Below are 25,091 nucleotides of genomic sequence, written 5' to 3'. Positions count from 1 at the left end.
TTTCTTCACAGTCCAACTCTCACATCCATACATGACCACTGGAAAAACCATAGCCTTGACTAGATGGACTTTTGTTGGCAAAGTAATGTCTCTGCTTTTCAATATGCTATCTAGGTTGATCATAACTTTCCTTCCAAGGAGTAAGTGTCTTTTAATTTCATGGCTGCAGTCACCATCTGCAGTGATTTTGGAGCCCAGGAAAATAAAGTCTCCCACTGTTTCCACTGTTTCCCCATCTATTTCCCATGAAGTGATGGGACGAGATGCCATGATCTCTGTTTTCTGAATGTTGAGCTTTAAGTCAACTTTTTTGCTCTCCTCTTTCACTTTCATCAAGAGGCTTTTTAGTTCCTCTTCACTTTCTGCCATAAGGGTGGTGTCATCTGCATATCTGAGGTTCTTGATATTTCTCCCTGCAATCTTGATTCCAGTTTGTGCTTCTTTCAGCCCAGCATTTCTCATGATGTACTCTGCATATCAGTTAAATAAGCAGGGTGACAACATACAGCCTTCATATACACCTTTCTCAATTTGGAACCAATCTGTTGTTCCATGTCCAGTTCTAACTGACCTGCATACCGGTTTCTCAAGAGGCAGGTCAAGTGGTCTGGTATTCCCATCTCTTTCAGAATTTTCCACAGTTTACTGTGATCCACACAGTCAAAGGCTTTGGCATAGTCAATAAAGCAGAAATAGATGTTTTTTCTGAAACTCTCTTGCTTTTTCCTTGATCCAGTGGATGTTGGCAATTTGATCTCTGGTTCCTCTGCCTTTTCTAAAACCAGCTTGAACATTGGGAAATTCACATTTCATGTATTGCCAAAGCCTGGCTTAGAGAATTTTGAGCATTACTTTACTAGCATGTGAGATGAGTGCAATTGTGCAGTATTTTGAGCATTCTTTGGTATTGCCTTTCTTTGGGATTGAAATGAAAATGGACCTTTTCCAGTCCTGTGGCCACTGCTGAGTTTTCCAAATTTGCTGTCATATTGAGTGCAACACTTTCACAACATCATCTTTCAGGTTTTGAAATAGCTCAACTGTCCTCATGGCAAATAGATGAGGAAAAAGTTAAAACAGTGACAGAATTTATTTTCTTGGTCTCCAAAATTTCCATGGACATTGACTACAGCCATGAAATTAAAAGACCCTTGCTGCTTGGAAGGAAAGCTATGACAAACCTAGGCAGTGTACTTAAAAGCAAAGACATCAGTTTGCTGAAAAGGTCCATCTAGTCAAAGCTATGGTTCTTCAAGTAGTCATGTACAGGTGTGAGAACTGGATCATAAAGAAGGGTGAGTGCTGAAGAATTGATGCCTGTGAACTGTTGTGCTGGAGAAGACTTTTGAGGGTCCTTTGGACTGCAAGGAAATTAAACCAGTCAATCCTAAAGGAAATCAATTCTGAATATTCATTGGAAGATCTGATGCTGAAGCTGAAGCTCCAGTACTTTGGCCACGTGATGCAAAGAGCCAACTCATTGGAAAAGAGCATTATACTGGGACAGATTGAAGGCAAAAGGAGAAGAGGGCAGCAGAGGATGAATTGTTTTATAACATAACTGACTCAATGGACATGAATCTGAGCAAACTCCAGGAGATAGTGAAGGACAAGGAAGCCTGTTTAGTGCTGTGGTCCATGGGATCACAGAGTTGGACACAACTTAGTGACTGATCTACAACAACAAAAAAGCCAAAGGTGTTAGTGCCACACTACTGAGCTGGGCCCACCCCCTCCCAAGTGTGCACACTCTAGTTGGTACTGGCAGCCTCTACCTTAGCAAAGAGCAGCACTGAAACAAGAGGGGCTGGAGGAGGCACCCACTGTTGGCTGGCAGGTGCACTGAAGTGGTCTTGACAAGCTGGCCAGAGCCCTGGACAGTTTTCAGTCTGTTGTTCTGCCCTGTGACTGGGAGTCAGCAAGTCTGTGTTCAGGCTCTTCATGAGCAGAGTCTTGATTTCTTACTGGCCTAATAATTCCCATTGATTTATAAACAGCTAAGGGGGCTCATCCTGTTTGTGTCAGCCCCACAGCCTGGGGTGCCCTGATATATGGCTTGAAACCCTGCTCCCCAGGAAGGATGCTTGAACCTGTGATATTTCCCTCCTCTTCTGGGTCCCACAGTAGTGGTGTGGGTACCAATCAGATCGTTTCTCTTTCCTTCTTACAAGACTCCATTTGGCTCTTTCTTTAGTCTTAGTTGTAGAAGAGCTATTCTGCTAGTCCTCAGGTGGAGTCCAGCAAGAGCCATTCTATATATAGCTGTAGTTTTGATGTGTTCATGAAGGGAAGTGAGCCCAATATCCTCCCACTTTGCTGCCATGATCTTTCTCCATGGAGAAGTGTCTAAGCTTTTTAGCAATGCAAACAATTTTTTTATCTTTAACCTCCAATTTTTAAAAATAGTTTGGTGATGAAATGCTATAGAATCTGGGATTTCAAATTGTAGATTGAATTTTAAATAGTTTGAAATTTCACAATATAATATAGAAATAATTGCAGCAACATGGATGGATCTAGAGATTGCCATACTGAATGAAGTAAATCAGACACAAAAAGACAAACGTGATATAACTTACATGTGGAATCTAAAAAAAATTGGAGAAATGAACAAATTTATAAAACAGAAATAGAGCCACTGACATAGAAAAGAAACTTATGACTACCAGGGTTGAAAGTGGGGTGAGGGGCATAGGGATAGAAAAATTGGGAAATTGGGATTGACATATACACATTACTATATAAAATATAGGGATTTCCCAGGTGGTGCTAGTGGTAAAGAATCCACTGGCTAATATTGGAGACTCAAGGGACATGATTTTGATCTCTGGGTCAAGAAGATCCCCTGGAGGATGAAATGGCAACCCACTCCAGTAATATTGCCTGGAAAATCCTATGGACAGAGGAGTCTGTGGAGCCACAGTTCATAGGGTTGCAAAGAGTAGACACGATTGAGGCAACTTAGCATATAAAATATAGATGATTAACAAGGACCTACTGTATATCACAGGGAACTTTCCTCTGTACTTTGTCATAACCTATAATCTCAAAAAGAATAGATATATGTATATGTATGGCTATTCACTTTGCTATATTTGTTGTTGTTCAATCACTAAGTCCTGTCTGACAATTTGCGACTCCTGGACTGCAGCATGCTAGGTTTCCCTGTCTTTCATTATCTCCTGGAGTTGCTTAAACTCATGTCCATTGAGTCAATGATGTCATCCAACCATCTCATCCTCTGTTGACTCCTCCTCCTACCCTCAGTCTTTCCCAGCATCAAGGTCCTTTCCAATTAGTTGGTTTTTTGCATCAGGTGACTAAAATATTGCAGATTCATTCAGCTTCAGCATCACTCCTTCAAATGTATATTCAGGGTTAATTTCCTTAAGGATTGACTGGTTTGATATCCTTGCTGTTCAAGGGACTCTAAAGAGTCATTTATAACATCACATTTCAAAATAATCAGTTCTTTGGTGCTCAGCCTTCCTTAAGGCCTGAATTTCACATTTGTACATGACTACTGGAAAAATCATAGCTTTGATGATATGCACCTTTGTTGACAAGGTGATGTCTCTGCTTTTTAAATTGCTGAGTAGGTTGGCAAGAGCCTTTCTTCCAAGGAGCAAGTATCTTTTAATTTTATGGCTGCAGTCACCATCTGCAGTGATTTTGGATCCCAAGAAAGTAAAGTCTCACTGTTTTCATTGGTTCCCCATCTATTGGCCATGAGTGATGGGACTGGATGCCATGATGTTAGTTTTTTAAATACTGAGTTTTAAGTCAGCTTTTCACTCTACTCTTTAATTCTCATCAAGGGACTAGTTCCTCTTCACTTTCTGTCATGAGAATGGTGTCATCTGCATATCTAAAGATATTGATATTTCTCCTGACAATCATTATTCCAGCTTAAGATTCATCCAGTCCAGCATTTTGCATGATGTACCCTGCATATAACTTAAATAAACAGGGTGACAATATACAGTCTCAATGTACTGCTTTCCCAATTTTGAACCAGTCAGTGGTTCCATGTCCAGTTCTAACTGTTGCTTCTTGACCTGCATACTGGTTTCTCAGGAGGCAGATAAGGTGGTCTGGTATTCCCACATCTCAAGAATTTTCTAGTTTGTCGTGATCCATACAGTCAAAGGCTTTAGTGTAGTTAACGAAGCAGTAGATGTTTTTCCAGAATTCTATTGCTTTTTCTATGATCCAACGGATGTTGGCAATTTGATCGCTGGTTCCTCCACCTTTCCTAAATGCAGCTTGTACATCAAGGAGTACTTGGTTCACGTACTGTTGAAGTGTAGTTTGGGGAATTTTGAGCAATACTTTCCTAGCGTGTGGGATGAGTGCAATTGTGCAGTAGTTTGAACATACTTTGGGGTTGCCTTTCTTTGGGATTGGAATGAAAACTGACTTTTCCAGTCCTGTGATCACTGGTGAGTTTTCCAAATTTGATGGCATATTGAGTGCAGCACTTTAACAGCATTACCTTTCAGAATTTGAAGTAGCCCAGCTGCAATTTATCACCTCCACTAGCTTTGTTTGTAGTAAGACTTCCTATGGTCCACTTGACTTCACATTTCAGGATGTTTGGATCGAGGTGAGTGATCACACCATCACGGTTATCCGGGTGATTAAGATCTCTTTTGTATAATTCTTCTGTGTATTCTTGCCACCTCTTCTTAATATCTTCTGCTTCTGTTAGGTCCATACAGTTTCTGTCTTTTATTGTGCCATCTTTGCATAAAATGTTCCCTTGGTATCTCTAATTTTCTTGAAGACATCTCTATTCTTTCCCATTCTATTGTTTTCCTCTATTTCTTTGCATTGATTACTGAGGAAGGCTTTCTTATCTCTCCTTGCCATTCTTTGGAACTCTACATTCAGATGGGTATATCTTTTCTTTTCTCCTTTGCCTTTCACTTCTCTTCTTTTCTCAGTTATTTGTAAGGCCTCCTCAGATGGCCATTTGTCTTTCTATTTCTTTTGTCTTTGTATTTCTTTTTCTTGGGGGTAATTTTGATCACTGCTTCCTGTACAATGTTACTGACCTCCGTCCATAGTTCTTCAGGCAGTCTGTCTCTTGGATCTAATTCCTTGAATTTATTTGTCACTTCCACTATATTATCAAAAGGGATTTGATTTAGGCCATACCTGAATGGCCCAATGATTTTCTCTACTTTCTTCAATTTATGTCTGAAATTTGCAATAAGGAGTTCATGATCTGAGCCACAGTTACCTCCTGGTCTTTTTTTTTTTTTTTTTTCTGACTATACAGAGCTTTTCCATCTTCAGTGCAAATAATATAATCAATCTGATTTCATTATTGACCATTTGTTGATGTCCATGAAGAGTCGTCTCTTGTGTTGTTGAAAGAGGGTATTTACTCTGACTAGTGTGTTCTCTTGGCAAAACTCTGTTAGCCTTTGCCCTGCTTCATTTTGTACTCCAAGTTCAAACTTGCCTGTTACTCCAGGTATCTCTTGACTTCCTACTTCCTCTATGATGTTTTTGTTGTTTGTTCTGGAAGGTCTTCTAGGTCTTCATAGATCTGTTCAACTTCACCTTCTTTGCCATTAGTGATTGGGGCATGGACTTGGATTATGGCGATATTGAATGTTTTGCCTTTGAAACAAGATCATTCTGTCATTTTTGAGATTGCACCAAAGTACTGCATTTCAGAGTCTTTTGTTGACTATGAGGGTTACTCATTTATTTGAAAGAATTTTTATCCACAGTAGTAGATCATCTGAATTAAATGATCATCTGAATTAAATTTACCCATCCACATTAATTCACTGATTCCTAAAATGCTGATATTCGCTCTTTCCATCTCCTGTTTGACCACTTCCCATTTATCTTGATTCATGAACCTAACATTCCAGGTCCTGCACGGTATTGTTCTTCATAGCATTGAACTTTACTTTCATATCCAGTCGCATTCACTACTGGGCATCAAAAGCCAAATGTGAGCTTTGGCTCCTGCTCTTCATTCTTTCTGGTGCTATTTCTCTAGTCCTTTCCAGTAGTATATTCAACACTTACCAACATGGGGGGTTCATCTTTCAGTGTCATTTTTTTTTTTTTTTTGCCTTTTCATACTGTTCATGGGTTTCTCATGGCAAGAATGTTGAAGTGGTTTGCCATTTTCTTCTCCAGTTCAGTTCAGTCACCGAGTCATGTCTGACTGTTTGCGATCCCATGGACTGCAGCACACCAGACCTCCCTGTCCATCACCAACTCCCGGAGTTTACTCAAACTCATGTTCATTGAGTTGGTGATGCCATCCAACCATCTCATCCTATGTCATCCCCTTCTCCTCCCACTTTCAATCTTTCCCAGCATCAGGGTCTTTTCCAATGAGTCAGTTCTTCTCATCGGGTGGCCAAAGTATTGGGGTTTCAGCTTCAAAATAAGTCCTTCCAATGAATATTCAGGACTGATTTCCTTTAAGATAGACTGGTTGGATATCCTTTCAGTCCAAGGGACTCTCAAGAGTCTTTTGCAACACAACAGTTCAAAAGCATCAATTTTTTCAGCACTCATCTTTCTTTATAGTGCAACACTCACATCTATACATGACTACTGTAAAAACCATAGCCTTGACTAGATGGACATTTGTTGGCAAAGTAATGTCTCTGCTTTTGAATATGCTGTCTAGGTTGGTCATAACTTTTCTTCCAAGGAAAAGGCTATGTTTTGTCAGACCTCTCCACTATGACCTGTCTATCTTAGGTGGCCATATATGGCATGGCTTATCGTTGAATTACAGCTTTATGTAACTCTATGTAATCATTTGGTTAGTTTTCCCTGATTGTGGTTTTCATTCTGTAAAAAGGCTTATGCAAACTTCCTGATGGGAGGGACTGGCTATGGGGAAACTAGGTCTTGCTGTGGTGGGCTGGGCCATGCTCAGCAAATCTTTAATTAGATTCTCTGCTGATAGGTGTGGCTGTGCTCCCTCCCTGTAGTTTTGCCTGAGACCAAACTATATTAGGGGCAATGGTGACTTTCTCCATAAAGACTCATGCCAGAATGCTGTGCCTCCCAGGACTGCTGCTGCCTGTACCCCTGACCCTGTTGAAGGCCACTATTGACCCACGCCTCTGCTGGAGACTCCCAAGCACTCACATACATGTCTGGCTTATTCTCTTGTGCGTTCACTGCTCCTTTCTCCTGGATCCTGGTGCACACAAGGTTTTGTTTGTGCCCTCCAAGTGTCTGTTTCTCCAGTCCTGTGGAAGTTTTATAATCAAATCCCATTTACCTTAAAATTCAGATTCCCTGGGGATTCCCAGTCCCTCTGTGGGATCTCCAGGTTGGGAAGTAGTTTTGGGGTCTATAACTTTCATAGTAGTGTGAGAACTTCTTTAGTATAATAGGTCTCTAGGTTGTGGATTGCCTACCTGGTGGCTCTATAGTGGAGCTAATTGCAACCTCCTCCAAGAGGACTTATGCCATTTGCCATGTCTCCCAAGATTGCTGCTGCATGTGCCCCTGTTCCTGTGGCAGGCCACTGCTGACCCTTGGCTCCGCAGGAAACCCTAAAAGCCTCACAGGCAGGTCTTGCTCCATCGACTGTGGGTGTCACTGCTCCTTCCCTTGGGTCCTGGTGCATAGAAGGTTTTGTTTGTGCCCTCCAAGCATCTCTGTCAGGTATGAGATTTTACTTTAAACTTGATTGTGCCCCTCCCACCTTTCTGCTTTGTCCTTGGACATGGAGTATTCCTTTTTTTGGTGGGATCCAACATTCTCCTGTTGACTGTTGTTCAGCAGTTAGTTGTGATTTTGGTATTCTTGCAGGAGAAGATGAGCGCATGTCCTTCTACTCTGCTATCTTGGAGGGGAAAAGACTTTGCTGTGTTTATCTGTGTGTGTGTGTGTGTGTGTGTGTGTGTGTTGATCCTGGGTTTATTTACTCTCTGATCAATTCTTTTTTTTTTTTTTTTCCCTCAGAAAATGATGGGAGGATTTCCCTAGCAGGAGTTATTTGCCCTATGCCAGTTGCCTGATGGCTAGGTTTAGCCAATGTTAGTTGCAGGTTGGCAACTGAAAGGCTCAGAAGGGAGAATCTAGATTATTTCTCCCTGTTGCTCTCTGCTTCTGGCAGTCTCTCCAGAAATAACTATATCTCCACTATAGGTCCATCTCCTACTGGAAACATCCATCTTAACACCAGACTCCTTGTAATCCAGGGCTCCAGGCCCAAATAATATCATCTACTCCTTTCTGTTATCTATGGGTACAAATGGGTTCATGCTTTTGCAATCTTTGTATTGCTTCCTCTCCCTTATTTTGTCCTTTCAGGTCTTCTATCATATAGTATGACCAATTCCTGCATTACATTTTATCAGTTTCAAATTCTTAGTGGTTTCAGTTTCCTGGTTGAACATTGGCCAATACATGATTTATAACACATTTTAAAGAATAGTAATGTTTAACCCCAAATAATCATTATTATAAATTGGAAGATTCCTGATAGATCAGCACTTGAGAAGTCTGCATTAGTTTAATTTAGATAATACAGAGCCAGAAAAAAATCCAAACAATTGAAGAATTCATCAGTTTTTTTTTTTTTTTATAGCAGATCATTTTTTTTCCTCCAGTATTGTAAAACAGTGAAACTGCTTCTATAGTGAGAATTACAGAGCTGCTGCTGGTGGTGGTATGAGAGCTTTATGTGTTTATATGCATGTGTATGCCTGTGTATGTATAAACACATGCAGGGAACATTTGTTTAGTTTGCTTTATGCTATCACAGCCAACATTTGTGTGTTTGTTTTCTTTATCTCAGCTCTGGTAAATCCATGAAAAACAGATGAGAGCCAAATCTTTCATTATTTTTAAATCCCTGATTATGACATGTTTCTCCTAAAATGTGTCCCAAAAGAGTGAGAGAAGCATCTGTAACTATATACAGGTTACGTCATAGTCCTTAGTAACACTGGGTCCATATGGAGCTTAATTCTGTAAACTACCTATAACTAGGTATAAAATTCAGACAGAAAGTAGCAATTTATCACGTGTCCAACTGGTTTCTTCTTCAGAGTGGTTATTTCCTGATCTGAAATGCAGCCCATTCTCTGCCCACTTATATGAAATCAATAATAAATAGCAAGAACATTCCCTTTAAAGATTAGTCATGCTTTCCTACTGGGAAGAACAAATGAAGGGCACTGTCATAGAACTGTGTGCTTGGAATTCAGTGTAGGAAATAAAACAAGGAAAAATGGCAGAGTTCCTTTAATCAAGTTGATCAGTAATGCAATGTAAGATTACATTTACAATTCCTCTCAATAAAAAAAATTCTTTTAAAGCAAATTTTTAGAGAAATGTTTTTAATTACTATAATCTCAGAAATAGTGTTTGTATATTTTACTGACTTACTGACCTTCCTTTAATATTATTGAAACTGATCAGTTCAAACTACACATTTGGAGCCCTTTTCAAACTGAAGGCTTGAAGTCTTCTTTAGAATGTTGATATACTGTTCTCTGAGAGACTGCACTATTAATTTCAACTGCAAATCCAACAGAACTGTTCTATATAGAAATATATTAACCCAAGATAATCATCTTCCTATCTGGCTTAATTATTTTTGTTTGAGATTATTTTTGTTTTGTTTGTTTTGTATACACTTTTAAGAGTGTATATGTATTTATATATATACCTATAAACACAAATATACATGTACATTATAAACAAACATATATAAAATATATACATATATGCACACATATTCATATATATATAATATTTAGCATAAATTATTCAATAAAAGGTTATCATCTTTCTCTCATGTATTTATATCCATAATTTTTTTAGCCAATAAGTGAATTAATAGAAAAATGACATAAACAATCCATTATTAAAGAAATGTGTTTTGTGATTCTATTCTTTATAATGATATATAGTAAAATGTGATAAAACCTTTTTAAGGGCTTTCAAATTAATTCTTAAACATAAGTATATTTTAAAAATGCAAGATTGTAGGAAAATCATAGTCAAATAAGTACCGGTGTTATTTCACTGGATTCTTACCATCACTCAGGGAAGTAGTTATTACTGCTGCTGCTGCTGCTGCTAAGTTGCTTCAGTCGTGTCTGACTGTGCGACCCCATAGATGGCAGCCCACCAGACTCCACCATCCCTGAGTTTCTCCAGGCAAGAACACTAGAGTGTGTTGCCATTTCCTTCTCCACTGTATGAAAGTGAAGTCGCTCAGTTGTGTCCAACTCCTTGCGACCCCATGGACTGTAGCCCACCAGGCCCCTCCGTCCATGGGATTTCCCAGGCAAGGGTACTGGAGTGGGGTGCCATTGGCTTCTCCGAGTTATTACCAATTTTGCTTTGGAGATAGGAAACCCATTAGAAATTAATTTAACCAAGATCACTTGGCTAGTATATAGCTTATTGGATATTTGAACTGAAATATGGGCAAAGCCCTTATTTTTTCATTATATAGTGTTGAATTTCATAGTAAAAAATTAAATATTTTGGAAGAAAGCCTGTCATTAAAGGACAATTAAAATTATATGATAGTGAATAAATTATTCATATCTGGAATGGTTTGTAAAATTTTCATAAAATAGTAAAAATTTGATCATGTCTAAAAAAATTGCTTAAACCATGAAGAAAAGAGTAGTCTTAACATGAAAAATTTGCAAAGTGAGAAGGCACAAGATACATATCAGAGAGACAAGAAGAGCAGAAAAATTTAGCTAGAATGTAAGATCCCAGAGGATCAGTGTTTGAACACATTGTTGAACACTGATTACAGCCAAATTTGGAGGGACCTGAATTTCAGTTCATGAGGTTTGAATAGTATTTGGCACATAAAAAATAATAAATATTCTTTTTGACTGAATTAATTTATTTATTCTGTAGTCAGTAGGTTGTTAATGGTTTTTAGTGAAGAAGCATGGTTTGATGACAGTGTTGATTCATAATCGTTATTCTGATGACATTATTCAGTATAGACAAAACTGTAAGTTGAGGGATTTCTAAGTATGAGATATGACAGATGAATTTAAAAGAATGGATGGATAAATAATACATTTAGATATTAGGAATATTAGGAAGTCAATATTCTGAGTCTCTGAAATGGAGTAATTAAATATTTTAATAAAATGTATTGAACACGTACTAGGTGCCAGGTAAATAAAAGGGAAGAGTTACAGCCTGTAACAGCCTGTAATTGTGTGAAACTATGTGAACTATGGTAAAAGGATACAGGAGCATAAGAGAGAGAGTGTTTAGATGAAATCAAGAGTAATAGGTAAATCAAAAGGGGACATATGTATTCAATAGATGCACCTTAAATGAATATTGAACTTGTTCAAAGGATGTATATTGCAAAGCAGGAAACATTTTCTTTTTAGAAAATATAAAGTTTTCTAGTAAGAAAATCATTGCATTAAGGTGAAAATACTGATAATACAATGATAATGGTTTAGTCATTAAGTTGCATCCGACTCTCGTGACCCCATGGACTGTAGCCCGCCAGGCTTCTCTTTCCATGAGATTCTACAGGCAGGAATACTGGATTGGGTTGCCATTTCCTTCTCCAGGGGATCTTCCCAACCCAAGGACTGAACCAGGGTCTCCTGCATTGCAGGTAGATTCTTTACTGACTCAGCTACAGGAGAAGCCTATGTACATACAAAATGATAATACAATGTCATTATATATTTAGGCATATGTATGAGTGTGATTATTTCTGGATACTGTGAAATGAGGTTCGTTAACCACTTCTAAATGTTTTGAGGATAATTTGTTTCATTTAAAAAATAATACCAATCTACTTTGGAATGTATTTTTATATATTCATATTTATAATAGTAGGATTAAACATATAGATATTAATATTTAAGTTCATGATTCTTCATATTTGTTTCTAGATTGCTAACTTTCTAGAAAAATAGGGAGACTGAAATTGTCATCAAGCTAACATTGTAAAAAAAGGTTTCAAATGTAATAACATGAAGCATTTCATTCAAATGTAGTGCTAGATATGATTAAGAATATTTTTCCTTTCAGGGTAGGAAGTAGCAAAATATTGTCTCTTCTAGAAGTACCTCCTTCTTTTTTGTGTACAAACAGTGAAAACCCAAGGAAATGTTTTCTGTGATTCTCAAATATTAGTGCTCCCTATCTCTAACTGTAAATTTCTGAATTGAATTATGAGTGACATGGTGATTTTTAGATGATTCCATGCAGTTAATAAATGATTTTACATATAAACTTTTCCCTTTGCTGTTGAGAGAATTTAGAATTCCCAGCAAGATTCTGCATTCTCACTCCATAGTCCAAGGCTATTCACCAAGTCAATAGAAATGTGTGAAGAACACTAAAATCTGGCCTAGAAAACTTTTATACTTTTCTTGTAGAAGTGGCTAAAGTTTCCTTCCCCTTTCATTCTATGCCAAAACCAATACAGAATTGTAAAGTAAAAATTAAAAATAAATAAATAAATTAAAAAAAATAATAAAAATAAAATAAAGAAAACAAAATGCTGAAATGTATGAAGGGTTGACAGGGGAGTCAAACTGAAGTGTGAAGATGATGGTGGCAATCCTGCCCTGTTGGATATGAACCATTTTTGCTCTTTTGAGGTGATGTCAACCCACTCCAGTGTTCTTGCCTGGAGAATCCCAGGGATAGGGGAGCCTGGTGGGCTGCTGTCTATGGGGTCGCACAGAGTCGGACACTACTGACGTGACTTAGCAGCAGCAGCAGCAGCATATTCCTTTGAATTTTATTTAAAGTGCTTGAACTCTGGCCATTTTTGCTTTATACTGTCTGAGGAAAGCAACTTGATATCAATGAATATAACATGAAGATAGTTAAAGGATGCCTATGATTAATCAATAAATAAAACCATGAAATTAATCATTTTTATTCATCAAGATATTTCTGAAAGTACAGTATAAAGCTATTACAGAAAGTGTATTTATAAAAAGTAAGCCTCTTCAACTTTTGGAAAAAACCCTTTTATTAAAATGTCCCACCAGAAATTGCATGCGTAGAATAAGAATTATCACAAAAAAATCAAATTTGAATGGAATATTAGTAAGGCCAAGAGGAGTAATGTAATATCCCCCCAAGCATGTGATTTCTCTTTTGGAAAAGATTATAATTTTTCAATCTTAGTAATGTTTTATCTTCAGAGTATGTGGAAAGCTTTACTTTCATTCTTAAAGTAACCTAGCTTCAAACATGGATACCATGCTTGAAGATTGCCTGAAAAGTTAACAGTAAAACGTGAGAGGTACTAGTAAAGACATGAGATTTTTTTTCTCCCCTCATATAAACTAATGAATTTGATCCATGGAATATTCGCAACAAGACTTTTGAAAGATAAAATTTGAAAACTGAATTGTTTCATTCTTTAATCAAGCATTTGTTTATCACGATGCCATTCAGTTTCTCGGCTGTGTCCGACTCTGCAACTCCATGGACTGCAGCACACTAGACTGTCCTTCGCTATCCCTCAGAGTTTGCTCAAACTCATGTCCATTGTGTCGATAACACCATCCACCCATCTCATACTCTGTCACTCCCTTCTCCTCTTGCCCTCAAGCTTTCCAGACATCAGGGTTTTCTCCCATCGGTCAGTGCTTTGCGTCAAATGGCCAAAGTATTGGAGCTTCGGCTTCAGCATTAGTCCTTCCAATGAGTATTCAGGGTTGATTTCCTTTAGGATTGGCTGGTTTGATCTTTTTGATGTCCAAGGGACTCTCAAGAGTCTTCCACAATTCAAAATCTTCAATTCTTTTGGGGTCAGCCTTCTTTATGGTCCAACACTCACATCTGTACATGACAACTGGTAAAACCCTAGCTTTGACTATATGGACCTTTGTCAGCAAAGCAGTGTCTCTGCTTTTTACTGTCTAGGTTTGTCAAGAGTTTGTGATTGCCTGTATAGGATATGGCAGACACAGTGATACTTGGTAGGAATTCAAAATGTTAGATGATCTTCAGACATTGTATGAATGGTACAATAATAATTTAAAACTCTATTTGATTAAACATTCTCATAAATTAGATAAAATGGTTTATGCTAGTAGACTTCCATGACTGAAAGTGAAGTCGCTCAGTCATGTCTGACTCTTTGCGACCCCGTGGACTGTAGCCCACCAGGGTCCTCTGTCCATGGGATTCTCCAGGCAAGAATATTGGAGTGGGTTGCCATTTCCTTCTCTAGGGGATCTTCCCGACCCAGGGATCGAACCCAGGTCTCCTGCATTGCAGGCAGACGCTTTAACCTCTGAGCCGCCAGGGAAGCCCATGACTGAAGACAGAGCAAAATACATATTTTACTACAGAGAGATAAAAAAGAGTTTTAGCTGAGCTAATTATATGAACTTATTACAACAAACCTATCTTCTTAGTGAAGATGAGATTCCAAACCCTGACTGTTAGATTTTTTTCCAAGTGTTATTGTTTTATGCTAAATTTGGCCACATTGATGAAATTCCTACCTGTGTGTACTTCTAAAATGGGCTGCAGCTGCTTCTCAGAGTAACATCTTGGCTTAGTTTCCACACTTTTCTACTTGAACGTGAAACATTACTGGGAGCCCCAAATACTGGCTATTAATTGCCTCCCTGAAAGTGTGAGGCAATTCTAAATTCTGAATGGTTTGCTTTTAAATTAATTCAGTCACTTCATTTAATCAGTTATTGCTCCTTTTATATAATTTAACCATTTTTTCCTCCAATACTTCTGTACTATGGCACTTAGTACCTAGCATTTTTATTTCCAAGGGTTGAAGGTAAATAGAAGGAAATACATGTTTTTAAAGGGATTAAGCTATTAGAGCAATTTTTTTTTTAACTCACTGGTTTTAAGAGTAACCCATTTTCCTGTGATAAAGTAAATATACAATAGTTAATATTTGTTCCTATATTAAGATATTTATAAACTGGTTTCTAGGTTATAGAAGCTGAAATGGACAAAGAAAATGTGGATTATTCAGAGCATTACAAAAGTATGCATGCATGCTCTACTTAGTCACTTCCGTCGTGTCCAGCTCTTTGGGACTCTAGGCTATAGCCCACCAAGCTCCTCTGCCCATGGGATTCTCCAGGCAAGAGGACTGGAGTGGGTTGCCATGCCCTCCTTCAGGGGATCTTTAGGGATTGAATCTGCCTCTCTTTTTTTTTATTATTTATTTTTAATTTTTACTTTACAATTCTGTATTGGTTTTGGCATAGATTGACATGAATCCACCACAGGTGTACATGCGTTCCCAGGAATCTGCCTCTCTTAAGTCTCCTGCTTTGACAGGAGGGTTCTTTATCACTAGTACCACCTGGGAAGCCCCACAAAAGCACGTATGTGCTATTGTTGAAAAGATAGATTTTTAAAGGCCAAATTAATTTTGTAATGAGACATTTTTTTCTCTTATTTGAAAATCTCATAGAAAACTATTTGGCATATTCATTCTGGGAATTCAACATGAGATTAACATTCAAAAGTCAATCCATGTAATTACCCATATTACCGGGATTAAGGAGAAAAATATATGGATATTAAAATAGATGCAGAAAAGGTATTTGATAAAGTACAACAACTTTTCACAACAACTCTTAGCAGCTGGAAATTGAAGAAAACTTCCTCAACTTGATAAAAGATATCAACAAAATCTCTAGGAAACTTTCTGTCTAAAGATTAAGTATCAAAAGCTGCCCTTTGAGACAAATGAGATAAGAATATCATTATCACCCCACAATCATCATTTTTTCTGGAGATCTTTGCCAGTGCAATGGGGTTAATAAGTAAATGGCAAAAGACTTGGAAGAGAAGAAAAAAGTTGTCATTGTTTGCATATGGTAAAACTTAGAAAAATGAATAAAAATAATTGGTAAATTCAGCAATGTTTCTGTATACAGTATTAACATAAACATTAAATTTATTTCTAAGATAAGAAAATTTGGATAATATTAGTTGTATACTTATAACTTTTAAAATACCTTTCAGTTCAGTTCAGTTCAGTCGCTCAATTATGTCTGACTCTGTGACCCCATGGACTGCAGCACGCCAGGCCTCTCTGTCCATCACCAACTCCCAGAGCTTACTCAAACGCATGTCCATTGAGTCAGTGATGCCATCAACCATCTCATCTTCTGTCATCCCCTTCTCCTTCTGCCTTCAATCTTTCCCAGCAACAGGATTTTTTCTAGTGAGTCAGTTCTTTGCATCAGGTGGCCAAATTATTGGAGTTTCAGCTACAAAATCAGTCTTTCCAATGAATATTCAGGATCGATTTCCTTTAGGATGGACTGGTTCGATCTCCTTGCAGTCCAAGGGACTCTCAAGAGTCTTCTCCAACACCACAGTTCAAAAGCATTAATTCTTCAGTGCTCACCTTTCTTTATAGTCCAACTCTCACATTCATACATGACTATTAGAAAAACCATAGCTTTGACTAGACAGATCTTCGTTGGCAAAGTAATAGCTCTGCTTTTTAATATGCTGTCTAGGTTGGTCATAGCTTTTCTTCTAAGGAGAAAGCGTCTTTTAACTTCATGGCTGCAGTCACCATCTGCAATGATTTTGGAGCCCAAGAAAATAAAGTCTGTCACTCTTTCCATTGTTTCCCCATGTATTTGCCATGAAGTGTTGGGACCAGATGCCATGATATTAGTTCTGAATGTTGAGTTTTATGTCAACTTTTTCACTCTCCTCTTTCACTTTCATCAAGAGGTTCTTTAGTTCTTTCTGCCATAAGGGTGTTGTCATCTGCATACCTGAATTTAATGATATTTCTCCTGCTGACTTTGATTCCAGCTTGAGCTTCATCTAGCCCAGCATTTCACATGATGTACTCTGCATATAAGTTAAATAAATAAAATACCTTTAAAATACATCAAATACCCAGGAATAAATTTGACATAAGACCCAGGTGGTGCTAGTGGTAAAGAACCCACCTGCCAATGCAGGAGACATGAAGGAATTGGGTTTGATCCATGGGTAGGGAAGGTCCCCTGTGGGAGGGCATGGCAACTCATTCCAGTATTCCTGACTGGAGAATCCCATGGACAGAGGAACCTGTCGGGCCATAGCCCAAAGTGTTGAACAAAGTCTGATATGACTGATGAAATTTAGCATGCATGCAAACTCTCTACAAAAAAAACTACTAGATATGAGTGAAATTAGAGAAGACTTAATGAATTGAGAGAGATACTATATCCACGGTTTGCAAGGTTCAACACTGTAATAACATCAAGTACATCCTAATTGACCTATACATTTAATGGAATTCCAATAAAAAATCTCATCAATTTTTGGTTGAAACTGACAAGCTGAATCTATATTATACATGTGAAACCAAAGGACTAAGCACATAAATGACAGTTGTGAAAAATAATAAAGTGGGCTATCTGACATTGCTAAATATCTAGACTTATAAAACTCCAATAATTTATTAGAATTTAATGAAGTAAAAATAGATAAATAAAGCAACACAGAGAAAGGGCCTCATTACAGTTACTTGAATTATAATAAATTTCCCCATTGGTACAGTAGGAAAAAGGTGTTCTTTTCGGTAAATGGTTCTTGGTCAACTGGGCATCATCAGTTCAGTTCAGTTCAGTTGCTCAGTCGTGTTCGACTCTTTGCAACCCCATGAATCGCAGCACGCCAGGCCTCCCTGTTCATCACCATCTCCTGGAGTTCACTCAGACTCACGTCCATCGAGTCAGTGATGCCATCCAGCCATCTCATCCTCGGTCGTCCCCTTCTCCTCCTGCCCCCAATCCCTCCCAGCATCAGAGTCTTTTCCAATGAGTCAACTCTTCTCATGAGGTGGCCAAAGTACTGGAGTTTCAGCTATAGCATCATTCCTTCCAAAGAAATCCCAGGGTTGATCTCCTTCAGAATAGATTGGTTGGATCTCCTTGCAATCCAAGGGACTCTCAAGAGTCTTCTCCAACACCACAGTTCAAAAGCATCAATTTTTCAGTGCTCAGCCTTCTTCAGAGTCCAACTCTCACATCCATACATGACCACAGGAAAAACCATAGCCTTGACTAGATGGACCTTTGTTGACAAAGTAATGTCTCTGCTTTTGAATATACTATCCAGGTTGGTCATAACTTTTCTTCCAAGGAGTAAGCATCTTTTAATTTCATGGCTGCAATAAACATCTGCAGTGATTTTGGAGCCCCAGAAAATAAAGTCTGACACTTTTTCCACTGTTTCCCCATCTATTTCCCATGAAGTGATGGGACTGGATGCCATAATCTTCGTTTTCTGAATGTTGAGCCTTAAGCCAACTTTTTCACTCTCCTCTTTCACTTTCAGGAGGCTTTTTAGCTCCTCCTCACTTTCCTCCATAAGGGTGGTGTCATCTGCATATCTGAGGTTATTGATATTTCTCCCGGCAATCTTGATTCCCGCTTGTGCTTCTTCCAGTCCAGCGTTTCTCAAGATGTACTCTGCATATAAGTTAAATAAGCAGGGTGACAATATACAGCCTTGACATACTCCTTTTCCTATTTGGAACCAGTCTCTTGTTCCATGTCCAGTTCTAACTGTTGCTTCCTGACCTGCATACAGATTTCTCAAGAGGCAGGTTAGGTGGTCTGGTATTCCCATCTCTTTCAGAATCTTCCACAGTTTATTGTGATCCACACAGTCAAAGGCTTTGGCATAGGCAATAAAGCAGAAATAGATGTTTTTCTGGAACTCTCTTGATTTTCCCATGATCCAGCGGATGTTGGCAATTTGATCTCTGGTTCCTCTGCCTTTTCTAAAACCAGCTTGAACATCAGGAAGTTCACGGTTCACATATTGCTGAAGCCTGGCTTGGAGAATTTTGAGCATTACTTTACTAGCATGTGAGATGAGTGCAATTTTGTGGTAGTTTGAGCATTCTTAGGCATTGCCTTTCTTTGGGATTGGAATGAAAACTGACCTTTTCCAGTCCTGTGGCCACTGCTGAGTTTTCCAAATTTGCTGACATATTGAGTGCAGCACTTTCACAGCATCATCTTTCAGGATTTGAAACAGCTCCACTGGAATTCCATCACCTCCACTAGCTTTGTTCATAGTGATGCTTTCTAAGGCTCACTTGACTTCACGTTCCAAGATGTCTGGCTCTAGATGAGTGATCACATCATCATGATTATCTGGGTCATGAAGAGCTTTTTTGTACAGTTCTTCTGGGTATTCTTGCCACCTCTTCTTAATATCTTCTGCTTCTGTTAGGTCCATACCATTTCTGTCCTTTATCGAGCCCATCTTTGCATGAAATATTCCCTTGGTATCTCTAATTTTCTTGAAGAGATCTCTAGTCTTTCCCATTCTGTTGTTTTCCTCTATTTCTTTGCATTGATCACTGAAGAAGGCTTTCTTATCTCTTCTTGCTATTCTTTGGAACTCTGCATTCAGATGCCTATATCTTTCCTTTTCTCCTTTGCTTTCACCTCTCTTCTTTTCACAGCTATTTGTAAGGCCTCCCCAGACAGCCATTTTGCTTTTTTGCATTTCTTTTCCATGGGGATGGTCTTGATCCCTGTCTCCTGTACAATGTCACAAACCTCTGTCCATAGTTCATCAGGCACCCTATCTATCAGATCTAGACCCTTAAATCTATTTCTCACTTCCACTGTATAATCATCAGGGATTTGATTTAGGTCATACCTGAATGGTCTAGCAGTTTTCCCTACTTTCTTCAATTTAAGTCTGAATTTGTTAATAAGCAGTTCATGATCTGAGCCACAGTCAGCTCCTGGTCTTGTTTTTGTTGACTGTATAGAGCTTCTCCATCTTTGACTGCATAGAATATAATCAATCTGATTTCGGTGTTAAACATCTGGTGATGTCCATGTGTAGAGTCTTCTCTTGTGTTGTTGGAAGAGGGTGTTTGTTATGACCAGTGCGTTTTCTTTGCAAAACTCTATTAGTCTTTGCCCTGCTTCATTCCGCACTCCAAGGCCAAATTTGCCTGTTACTCCAGGTGTTTCTTGACTTCCTACTTTTGCATTCCAGTCCCCTATAATGAAAAAGACATCTTTTTTGGGTGTTAGTTCTAAAAGGTCTTGTAGGTCTTCATAAAACTGTTCAACTTCAGCTTCTTCTGCATATGGAAAATAAAAATTTATACTGAAGCTTCGAATTAAAAAAGAAATCATGTCACTATCAACTACACATATAAATGGAAAGGTAAAATCGTATGTCATCTGAAAGTTAACAAAGGAGAAGGTCTGTAATTTGGGAGTTGGTAAATACACTTTGAGTTGGCTACTAAAACCCTTTGCTATGAAAGTAAGACTTCTAGAGTGGACTTTATTAAAATTGATTGCTTATGTTCATTAAAAGTTACTGGTAAGAAAGAGAAAAGACAAAAAAGAGTGGAATAATATATTGATAATACTAAAAAAGGACTCATATCAGGAGTATGCAAAGAGTTTCTTAAAATGATTAAGGAAAATTCAAGTAAGTCAATTTAACAGTAATGGAAAAAATTATTGACAAGGTATTTTGCAAAAGAAGATATTCAGATGTCCAATATGTGTATGCTAAATTGCTCAACATCATTTTTCATCAGAAAATCAAATTAAACTCTAATGAGGTGATATGAAAAATGAAACCAAATGAATTAACTTAAAATGAAGCTAAAAATTTTAGAAGCTGAAAATGAAGATTGTTGATGAGAATATTGAGTATCTAGAACTCTTCCATTCAGGTGGTAGTTATGTAAAACAAGCCAGGCACTTGGGAAAGCTGAATAGAAATGTCTACTAAAGCAGAATATTTGGGTGCAAAAATTCTGTGACCCAGCAATTCTACCGAACAGAAATGAAAACCTGCATGCACTTGCTGATATATACAAGAATGTTTTTAAGAGCAGCCTAAATTCTGGTGTGACCAAATCAGTTGTGGCATATTCACACAAAGCGATGGCAAACAGTAATTCCAGTGGAGGCACTGAGCTCTGCACAGCGTCATGGATGAATTTCGTAAAAATAATGGAGCAAAAGAAGAATCATAAAAAACTAGGCACGGTGGAGATCTGTTTCCATATAGGTCAAAAGCAGGTAGAGAGATGGTTGTAGAAGGTAGCCTCCTAATTACTTTTCAGAAGTAATGTTAGTAGCTTGAGCAGACAAAAGGAGATTTTTGTGATGGTGGAATTGTTCCATTTATTCATGAGTGGTGGGTTACATGGGTATGCTCATTTTATAACCCTTTATCAAGCTAAACATGTATTTTGCTCACTTTATAATGTGAGCAAAAAACTTCAATAGAAATTTTAATCTATTAAAAATATATAGATATTTGCCATTTCCTTAAAGAAAATGTCACTGATATTATTTCTTTAAAATAAATTTAAAATTTGAAATATATATATTTTAAATCAGAGAGCTGGCATTCCCTGGTTAAACATCAGATTTGTGGAGAGGGGATATGTGAATTATTTGTGGATTAATAGAATCTTTAGTTTGTACAACTTAAAGCAATTTCTCTAATGCTAGACACAATTCTACTCCTTGTTCACAGATGCTGAAATAAAACCATAAATGGGTTAAGCAGCTTACTAATCATCACGACCAGAGGAACATAAAATAGGAGACAGAATTATTAAAATCCTGACAACATTGTCTATTCAGTCAGAAACTGTCAGCAGGTTCTTTCATCATTTTAATTGGCATTACATTATTTTTTGAAAGTTCTGATTTTAAAGGAGACAGTGGATACTAGATGATTCTCCCATGTATGAGAGCAATGTTCCATACATCAACATGTAGGCATTTTGCAGTTGGCAAATTGATGATCCTTTTAGAACTGCTTCTGGTTTTGAACTCCAGAAAATGGCCATGCAATATCGCATTACCAGGAGCACTGCAAAAAGACCCTTCTCTCTTCAGCATAACTTGTCTCAGTGTTCTGTAGCTGTTCTGTGCTGTGCTCTTTATGTGTTTTTAATTATTATTGTTTACAATGATGATGTTTTAATTGTTAATATAGTACCCTGAGCATCTTGGTGAAAGCTTTGTAATGATTAAAAAATATTATTATACTAGTTCCTGGAAAGTAAAGAAGTCATCAGGGCTTCTTCAAGTTCTCATGGGAAGCAACTGAACCAAGAATCAGCATACTTCCTGTGGGGAAGTAGGAGGTGAGCTTAAAAAGCACATTTTTGCTGCCTCTGGTCCAGTCCCCGCTGCTCCCACTGCCTTTGTGACTAACAAGGTTTACTTATTTGTTTTGTTTTGTTTAATTTGATCACTCCCAGTGTCAACCCTGTTCTCCCCACACTCTTGGCAACATTTTCTAAGCTTGAGAAGTATACAAAACGTACACAACCCAAAACATGACAACATGTATGTTGTCAGTAGTAACATTTCTTTTTGATGGGTGTTGTAACTTTATGCAGTGTCTGTAACTATTATTTCTATGAAAATAATTTAGTTTTTAACTTATTTACTGGATAAAAGACATCTACAAAACTTTGAGTATTTATATGTTGTGATTTGCTCACTACCTTTTACTGTTACATCATAATAGTTTTCACTGCTATGAAAGTAATAGTAAGCGAAATTTCCTTTCTTTGAAAGAAAGCACCAAAGTTCATTGGTGCTTTTTGTTCATGCTTTTTTTTCTGGTAGATAAAAGTATAGCTGTTGTCCTATGGAAAGCATGAGGAGGGATTATATTCTTTCAAATGCCTTTCTTTGTTTTCTATGAAAATTCAGGCATTATTTAATGGTTTCATTTGACAATATAGGTCAAATAATTCTTGTGTTCCTTCTCTTATTAAACAAGTGGCCATGCATTAGGTATTCTCGTCTATAGATCAAAACCCTTATTTTTAAGACTGGATTAAAAAACATCTGCAATAAAGATAAGTTCTATCTTAAATTCTACCTAATATTTATTTATTGATTTTATTTTTTAGAGGAAGGAGAATATGAACTATTACAATTGATCAATTGCCATAAACTTCAGGAAGATGAGCATATGAAAGAGAATTTCATGCTTTTTAAACAGATTTTATACAAGTAATCACATCAATCTTACCTGGAGAATCCTGTGAATCAGCTAACAAAAGTTCTGTTACTAGTCTTTGCATGTTTGACAAACTAAGAATGCCTTACTTCTATTGGTAAATACTTTGAAAACAAAAAAAGATACCACAAATGGAATTTATGTATCTGAAACCATGAAAATCATCAAAAGCTTTTTTATAGAAAATATTTGCAGCTAATGCTATAGTGCTACAATTTTATTTTGAACTTGTTTGAAGGATTAAAGATGAGGGACTGTAGTACCAAGATGCATTTCACAGAGAATATTTAATGCATATTTTAAAATTTTTATATTGATTACACAATTTGAAAATATGCTTTTTAAAAGAATATCTTCAAAGGAGAAAAACATATACAAAAATTAATCCCCTAAATATAATTTCATGGGTAAAATGTACAAAATGTATATATTTCATTGACTTTCTTATGAAGTGAGTATAGCCATTTACTATTCACTGAATATATTGATTTTACTAGATTCTAACAGGAGCTAAAATACAACCCAATGTGAGAAGACTGCAAATTTCTAGAAAAGACACTAGGAAACAAATATTTTTCCTTATTTTCTTGATTGATACATTTTGTGAGCTATGAATTCACTTTTCATTTCTGGATAGAAAGAAGGGTAAAGTTCTGGAGAGCTCAATGAATATCCCGTTTTGTCCATTATTCAATATATTCAGAGTTTTAGTTTAATGGCACACATTTTAGCTGCATTTGATATTCTTTTAGCGGTGCACCAGGAATTCTCGAGCTGTAGAATGACCATTCCCTACTCCCAAGTAGATCTGACCCCTTCCCTTTTCTACTGCTATATCCCTTTTTACAGTATCTATCATACGTTATGCACATTAGTTTACATATTTATCTCTCTCTTTATCAGATTGAAATGTGAATAAGCTATATCTTCATAGCCCCAGGTCTTTTCCAGTGCCTCACCACAAACGTGTGTTCAGTAACTGATTTTTAAATGATTTCCTGACTGAATAAATGCTTTAGCAAACCATACCTCATTGACCTAGAGATGTGTACATAACATCTTAGTGCTAATTTGGGAAGCTATTTTAGAGGACTATCCAAGAACTAAGTATAATCAATTACTTTTGGGTAGTTGGAATGCAACTCAGAAAGCAATGCTGTCCAGATAATAAGTTACTGAGAGCACTTACCCAACACCAATTGCAAATTAATGAGCTGCAATACATTTTGGCTGTGAGTGTGTCAAATTGGGAGTAACTGTGCTTAGAACCACAGAGGTTTAATAAATGGAGATTCTGCATGAAGTTTGCAAAAGTGAACAATGGCTGTACGATATTCTGACACTTATGAAAATATTTATCAGCACAAATATAAGAAATGTCAAGTGTGTTATGGATTGGTGTTGGTCATAGGTAGTGACTATACACAGTGATGCAGAAAATCCAGGAAGCTTTCATGAGAAGAGCATCTTGATTCAACCAAGATAGAGTCATCTCCTACAGCTGAGAGTTTTACCAACTGTGCAGTACTAAGACACTAGACTTCATGTAAGAACTTTATTATACACACACATGTTTTCCACTAACGCTTCAACTAATTATACTTTTGTTTTGGAACTTTGATTATGACATGGAAGGTTTTTCCATGACCCTGAAGATGCAATTTTAATATTTCTCTTTTCTATAGTAAGCCGGTTATTTCTTTTACAATTTTACATAGGAGTTAAAGGAACAATTAATTAGGGTAGTGGTTAGTAGAAGAGGAGTCCGAAATAATCATGCTGCTGTTTGGAAGCAGAGCTGCAGCACATCACAGTGGGCACAGGATCAATGCTGCTGGGCACCAAGCTTTAACAGGCATTGTGGGTACATGGCAGTTGGATTAGGGCTGGCTGTTTGGCCATTTGGAAATATGCCTGTTCCTTACAGTATTGCTCTCTTGGCAGAAACTATCAGAGCTTCTTTCCAAGTTTGCATCTGGTCAGGGACAGGACTCTGCTTCTGTATCCTCTGTGCTTTGTCTCTGTGCATGACCCATTATCACACTCTGGATAAATGGTCTCTCTAG

This window comes from Oryx dammah, unplaced genomic scaffold (genome assembly GCF_014754425.2).
Source record: "Oryx dammah isolate SB20612 unplaced genomic scaffold, SCBI_Odam_1.1 HiC_scaffold_20, whole genome shotgun sequence".
NCBI lineage: Eukaryota > Metazoa > Chordata > Mammalia > Artiodactyla > Bovidae > Oryx > Oryx dammah.
This window is presented reverse-complemented; position numbering follows the sequence as displayed.